Source organism: Nycticebus coucang, chromosome 2 (assembly GCF_027406575.1).
Source record: "Nycticebus coucang isolate mNycCou1 chromosome 2, mNycCou1.pri, whole genome shotgun sequence".
In the NCBI taxonomy this organism is placed as follows: domain Eukaryota; kingdom Metazoa; phylum Chordata; class Mammalia; order Primates; family Lorisidae; genus Nycticebus; species Nycticebus coucang.
Genome location: NC_069781.1, coordinates 133,639,921 through 133,647,445, shown reverse-complemented (window position 1 = coordinate 133,647,445; position 7,525 = coordinate 133,639,921). Strand labels below are relative to the sequence as shown.

The following is a 7,525-nucleotide window of genomic DNA, read 5'->3' as shown; positions in this document are numbered from 1 at the left end:
CTTGATGTGTCTGACCACCTTGTCTCAGGTAATTTTCATTTCTGTTTTTCTCCTCAGAAAATTCAGGTATGGAATTTTTGTCAACAACCTGCCCTTTCATTTCTTCTAAACCTGGCTGAAGTCAGTCATTTCAAAGTGGTGTGCACCAGCACTCTGCTCTGATGAACTGTCCTCCCTGATCTGTTCCAGGTCTTCAAATGATCTGTAGCCACCCGACTGGTCCACACAGTTCTGTTCTCTTTCATCTTTGGAACTACAAACCTCTGATTTTTCTGACACTTTTCCATCAGAAAATGAAAACTGAGGTCCCTCTTCTGTCTCAGTGTCCCTCTCATCTGAGTCCACTGGCTGCAGCAGGTGGTCACCAGCCTGCAGCTCCTTTGCGTAGCTGCTGGAGGAAACCTCCACATCAAGAGAGCCTTCCGTCCTACTATCACTAAAGGTTGGATAAAGCTCACTTTCATAGCCAAAACACTTCATGAAGAAATCTCTGATGTACTTCACATCTCTGTCGAAATACCCTTTAGCACTGGGATGAGAAGTTGAGATCATCTGTGGGAAATCGATCCATGGTGATACAATCATTTCCATCCAAAATGAGATTGAATTCATTGAAATCTCCATGAATCAGCCCATGATTCCCAAGTTGTACAATTAGTTCCATAGCTTCATCATATACTGAGGCAGGATCTTCAACATGGTGTATCTGACATAGAGGATAACCATTTATGATCTCCATGACCACTGCCTGGTGATTGTAATCAACTAGCTTTGGAACTGGAAATTCCTCTCATATAACACCTTCATATAGGCAAATTCCTTCACTGCAGAGAGAGGAGATAAATAAAGCTAAGACACATCATGCCTGTGTTTATGGGTAATCATGCTTGTTTTTCAGATTTCAAAAGGAGGTTCTTTCTAGTCTGTGAACCTTTAATGCAAATTGCTGTCCTTCTTCATTTGCAACAATGTAAATATCTGATTCTTTGCCAACACCCATCTGGTTTCCAACAGACTCAACTACTTGTCTGGAACAAAGTGTTTTCAAAGCCATAATCATAGCCTGCATTTGTCAATCAATAGCCCTGGACAGTCTTGGTACGCTCCCAAGCTATGAGTTTATGTTTCACTAATTCTCTTAAAACTTTATTACAGCCAGCTATAGAGGTGATCAAACTGCAGGGAACTATCTCATGGTTCTTCATGGCCATCTCAACCCTGGTCAAAACCCTGAAGCCATCTTGGCTCAGGTAGCGCAACTTGGCCACATTCACCTTCCCCATGGAGGCAGTGGCTGGGAGTCCAATCATGAAGCTTTTAAGCAGCATCAGTTCTTAAATAACTGATATATAATAAGAGTATAATTTTTATACATGGTAATTAAATCAAACAAATTATCTTCTACGTGAAAAGGTAACTGAGGAGAGAAAAACCTACTCTTCAGAAAATTAATTTTATTTTATGCCACTTATTTTGTATATTTTGGAGAACATTATTCTTTTGTTTGAACTGAGTAGCAACAAAGGACCAAATGTAGCATCTTCTGGACATTCTGGATGACTGAGCCATATGCCCAAAACAAGGTTGAGGAGAATTAAATAATAAAATTTACCCACTACATGACCACAAAGCAACTCACTAGCAACAGGATGGTCTGAGTGGCCCTCTTCTCTGGGGAGGCTTTAGAGGAGAATCTGGCGCTGTGAAGGTGCTGGGATTGTCTCTGCTCCCTGAGCAGGAGGATCACTACATAAGCACTTGAGAGAGGCATGATTCCTACAGAGGAGACACACCTGGATAATGACAGAGCAAAAAGAAGTCCCCTGATGATGGGATTCATGGGGGAAAGTGAGAAGTGTTTATCTTCAGTATATTTGTCTGGTCAAATTATAAGTAGCTACGGTGTAGAAGATCATGCTATGATTAAAAGACAAGGTGCAGGACCACAAAAAGAATAAAACATGGATGATGTAATCTGTGGATTTACGTTTAAATCTGGCCAACCAGGAGGTGCTGGGGCTGACAGTGATGGCCTGAAGCATGCTCAGGAGGCTGGTGGTGCATATGGAGAGATCCTTGATCCCTCTGCTCAAGTAGAAAAATGCCTCACATTTAAGGTCATTCTGAAAGTTCAATGACCCAAAGAGTTCTGGAGACCCCAATAATAGCATGGTGAAGAACTTCACACATGAAGAAAGGCCAAGTGTCAGATGGTCAGGTCCGTGGGTTTCACCCTGTGATCAGAGGAAGTATGAAGATGCCGAAGAGGAGGAGAAAGGTGTTGGCTGAGATTCCAATACCAGTTTGTAAAAATATGCAGTTTTAGATGGTAGCATAAATGAAAAATAAGTTCATTGTTGTACTAAAGGTGAAATAGTTGTATATCTGCAAACATCAACAGACATTATCAGTGTTCTTTTATAGTCAAAATTATCACCACTATAAGGCTTTTTTCTCCCCATGATTAACTCTTCCTATGTGATAGAAATGATTAAAAATACAGCTGCACAGGGAAGGCTGGATGTGGTATGTACATTTTTATCCTACTTGAACAATGTATTTGATTTCATTAATGGAATTTTCAGTTCCAATAAAAGAATTTTTATATTTCTATAAATATCCAGTGTGTGATTGCATGAAATAGAAAAATTATTTTTTAAGTATTATTTGGGGTTAGGAACTTATGAAATTTAAAACCAGCTGTTTTCAATTATAAAATAAAAAAGAATATAAAAAATATGGCTTTAAGGGATTCAAGTTTGAATTCTTTTCCATACATTACAATGGAAATAGAAACCGTAAATGGTATGTATATTTTGACACAAAATGTGTCATTTTAAAATTATTACCCACATGTGAAAATAGTCATCAAATAGAATTACCTTAATGTATTAATTTTTATTTTTCTATTTCAAATTTAAAATCTTTATTATCACAGATGTTTATTTCACTTGTTTAAATAAATATTCAATAACATTGTTTTAAAAATATACAGTTTTCTCATTATATAGGTATTTATTCATATGATGCTTCAGTATACAGGGTATCTATAAATTTTGTGCGCAATTACAGCAAAACTTTATGGACACCCGATATAATGTCTCAGTGTATATACTCAGTGTATGCAGGTATGCACACACACACACACACATATACACTGCATCAGCACTATTTAAGCCAAATAACAAATATAATGTGTATGCATATATATTAAATTCTTATATGCATATATACGCCCATGTAGTAAGTCTTCATTTAATGTCATTGATACGTTCAAAGCAACTGTGACTTCAAGCAAAATGATGTACTTATTAAGGAAAGCAATTTTACCATAGGTGAATTGAAAAAAGTGCTAAATTTTTATGGAATAAAGAAGGTCATTTCGCTTAAAGTTGCAGTTTCCAAGGACCTATCAATGGTAAGTGAGAACTGATGTGCATAAAACACCAACACCTCCACTATCACGTTTGTAAGATGCACCCACCATGTCTGCTCCTAGAGTTCTTGTCCTTACTCTTTCAACAGCGCTGCTTTACTGCTCTGCGTTCCCTCTTCCATATGCAGCGCAGAAAATGCTAATGAGAATGGAAATGACTCCATAGAATTTTACCGCTGAGCAAAAGTCAATTTCACCAAAACAAATTCCTGGAGAACAAATAATGTGAAGGTGAGTCTTTACCATTACATCTCCTATAGTCACACTGTTTCTGTCTCCTCAAAATTTATGTTATAACCTTATCAATGGCTGGATGTGGTGGCCATTGACAAGGTTATAACATAAACAATGTAGTGATGCTAGCCTGCAGTCCACCTTCCAAGGAGAAAGAATACCTCAGAGGAGGAGGCACAAGTTCATGGGGAAGTTGACCTGGGTTAGGTCAACAGCAGCATCAGAGGCCACAGAAACCCATGATGTTGGGTCCCAGGGAAAAAGACCCATTTTGTTTAGGGGCATCTTTCACTTCAACTGAGAAAAAGGCATGCTGCCAGTAAAGTCCTTGCCTGTGCTTCCAGTCCATGGCCAGTCCATTCCAGGCAATGACTGGTGGCCCCACATCCTGGTTCTTCCTGGACTTGTAATGGGGCTACCGCCACCAACGCAGCCTGCGAAGTGGGCAGTGTGCAGGTGGTGAGGGTTGCCTGGCTGGTCGCTCTGGGGCAATTCTGTTGGATCTCCAGCAGAAGAGAGACAGAAGACAATTGCAGGTGGGCAGGGGCTCGGGACTTGGAGAGGGCTGTGGTGGGGCATGGCCTGCCAAGAACAGGGGGCTGGGAGGAGGCTGTGGAGGGGGGTGACCAGGCAGGAACAGGGGGCTGGGAGGGGGTTGTGGAGGGAGGTGACCAGGCAGGAACAGGGGGCTGGGAGGGGGTTGTGGAGGGAGGTGACCAGGCAGGAACAGGGGGCTGGGAGGGGGTTGTGGAGGGAGGTGACCAGGCAGGAACAGGGGGCTGGGAGGGGGTTGTGGAGGGAGGTGACCAGGCAGGAACAGGGGGCTGGGAGGGGGCTGTGGAGGGGGGTGACCAGGCAGGAACAGGGGGCTGGGAGGGGGCTGTAGAGGGGGGTGACCAGGCAGGAACAGGGGGCTGGGAGGGGATTGTGGACGGAGGTGACCAGGCAAAAACAGGGGGCTGGGGAGGGACTGTGCAACAGTGAGGGTGGGCAGGGACCGGGGGCGAGAAAGGGGACATGAAGTGGCAGGGGCAGGCAAGGACAGTGTTCGAGAAGGGGTTGATGACCTAAATAGGTCCAGGGGGCACCAGAGGCGAGGAGGTGGCATGAGTGGGGTCAGGGGAACAGGCTGGGGATAGAGAGGGATGGGTGGGACACGTGGGACGACTGAAGGGCAGCAGGAGCGGGAGAAACATTGCTTTGCTGAAACAAAGGAGATAAAAAGCCAGATGAAATGTTAGATCTACACAAGACATCACAGAGAGATGAAGGAACATTCAATATATATGCATGAGTGAAATGTTAATCTAAAACAACTCCATTTTCAAGTCCTTGTGCACAATCTCTGGTGCAGAGCTGAGTGGGCCGCATATACACCAAGGTTCCCCAGGGGGACACGTGTGGGGACCTCTCCAGGGTCACTGCCACCACCACAGCCACTCTCATCCAGGCCTATCTGCTCAGAGGCACCACTGGTCTTATCTATGCCTCAGCCACCTTGGAGTGTCATGGACAGCTGTCGTTTGATCTTCTTCATCCAATCCATGGCGACCGGCAGGGGCCCGCTAGCAGCCTCGGAGCCGCGGGGCCTGCGCGGCCGTGCCTGGGGCGGTGGTCCAGCCTGAGGCCAGGCGACCTCCTTCTCCTCCTGTTTGCGGCAGGCGCCGGTCCCAGTAGTCCTTGAAGATGGGGTCTGATGGGGAGTGTGACCAGGTTTTGGCCACATCCTAGGATGAGGTGCAGTCTCCAGTGAGGGTGCGCATGCGCAACCATCCCCCACACAAGATCTCCACTGAGGACATTAACAAGCACCTGTCACTACCAGCTGACATCTGGCTGCCTGAGGGTTACCTTGAGAAGCTGACTCTAAATAGTTCCATTTTTGACAAGCCCCTCAGCCGCCGCCTCCATCGTGTCAGCCTGTCCGAGATTGACTTTGGAAAACTAGAGACCTACATCAAGCTGGACAAACTGGGCGAGGGTACCTATGCCACGGTATACAAAGGCAAAAGCAAGCTTACAGACAACCTTGTAGCACTCAAGGAGATCAGACTGGAACACAAAGAGGGGACACCCTGCACCGCCATCCGGGAAGTGTCTCTGCTCAAGGACCTCAAACATGCCAACATTGTTACTGCTACATGACATTATCCACGCGGAGAAATCCCTCACCCTTGTCTTTGAGTACCTGGACAAGGACCTGAAGCAGTACCTGGATGACTGTGGGAATGTAAAAAACATGTACAACGTGAAACTGTTCCTGTTCCAGCTGCTCCATGGCCTGGCCTACTGCCACCGGCAGAAGGTGCTACACTGAGACCTCAAGCTCCAGAACCTGCTTAACAACCAGAGGGGAGAGCTCAAGCTAGCTGACTTTGGCCTGGCCCCGGCCAAGTCAATCCCAACAAAGACATACTCTAATGAAGTGGTGACACTGTGGTACCGGCCACCTGACATCCTGCTTGGGTCCACAGACTACTCCACTCAGATTGACATGTGGGGTGTGGGCTGCATCTTCTATGAGATGGCTGACCCCTCTTCACGTGCTCCGCAGTGCAAGAACAGCTGCACTTCATCTTCAGCATCTTAGGAACCCCAACTGAGGACACGTGGCCAGGCATCCTGTCCAATGAGGAGTTTAAGACGTACAACTATCCGAAGTACCAAGCCAAGGCCCTTTTGAGCCGTGCACCCCGACTTGATAGCGACGGGGCTGACCTCCTCCCTAAGCTGCTACAGTTTGAGGGTCAAAATCGGATCTCTTCAGAGGATGCCATGAAACATCCATTCTTCTTCAGTCTGGGGGAGCGAATCCACAAACTTCCTGACCCTACTTCCATATTTGCACTAAAGGAGATTCAGCTACAAGAGGAGGCCAGCCTTTGGTCTTCATCAATGCCTGACTCAAGCAGGCCAGCTTTCCATGTGGTAGACACGAGTTCTGAGTTCTAAGCCACAGACCAAGGCCCCAGCAGGCAGCAGCTGGATGGATGCCACACGCCTCACAGGGCAGCCCCTAAATGCATCCTCCCTGCTTGCTGCCTGCCTACCTGTCTGAGCCATGTTCACCTGCCCACTTGTCCCCTGCTGCCCACCTGAACACCCGACCATTGGCCTGTCAATCCACCCATTGGCCTGTCTACTGGGTGCTAACAAAGCTCTCATCACTTCTTCAAAAACAAATAAAATAAATAAAACAACTCCATTATTTATCATTCCACCTACATGACATTCTGGAAACGTGAAAATATAAAAACAGTGCAAATCTCAATAGTTGCCAGGGTTTGTGGATTAACAAATGTGATAAAGTGCTAAGGTAAGGGGCCTTTCAGGGCAAGGAGAGGGCACCGCGTGAGGACACAATGGGCAGCATGGCTTTGAAGGTGTCACAACTGACAGAAATGCCCAGTGGAAAGAGTGAACCTGAATGGAAATGATTGACTTTAGAGAATCAGATGTCAAGTTTTAGATTAATTGTAACAAATGTATCCCAGTAAGTGAAGATGTTATTGATCGTTGCAAATAGGACATGGGGGAGAGAGGAAAGATTGATAGGGGAACATGGATCCATTTCTATGTCAACCCCAAACTCTTCTAGATGAGATGATGCCTTTATTAAAAATCATCATTTAGCACCATTCTTTCAGGCAGATATTTTCAGGGGTCGGGGCAGGACAGGGTCTCACTCTGCCTCCCTGGATTGAAAGCTAGAGTGTGGGTGGTGTCATCAGAGCTCACTGCAACCTCAAAGTCCTGTGCTCCAGTGATCCTCCTGCCTCAGCCTCCCAAAGGGCAAGAATGACAGGCCTCACCCACCAAGCATGGTCCAGTGAGATGTTTTTATGCCAATGGTCA

At 45.7% G+C, this 7,525-nt stretch overlaps 2 pseudogenes; one reads left to right on the top strand and one right to left on the bottom strand.

The window, feature by feature from the left end:
* Nucleotides 1-1,283, bottom strand: part of LOC128598677 (serine/threonine-protein kinase RIO2-like) — a 1,755-nt pseudogene extending 472 nt beyond the window's left edge.
* A 3,710-nt stretch (nt 1,284-4,993) lies between these two features.
* Nucleotides 4,994-6,757, top strand: LOC128567703 (cyclin-dependent kinase 16-like; annotated as a pseudogene).
* Nucleotides 6,758-7,525: the final 768 nt, after the last annotated feature.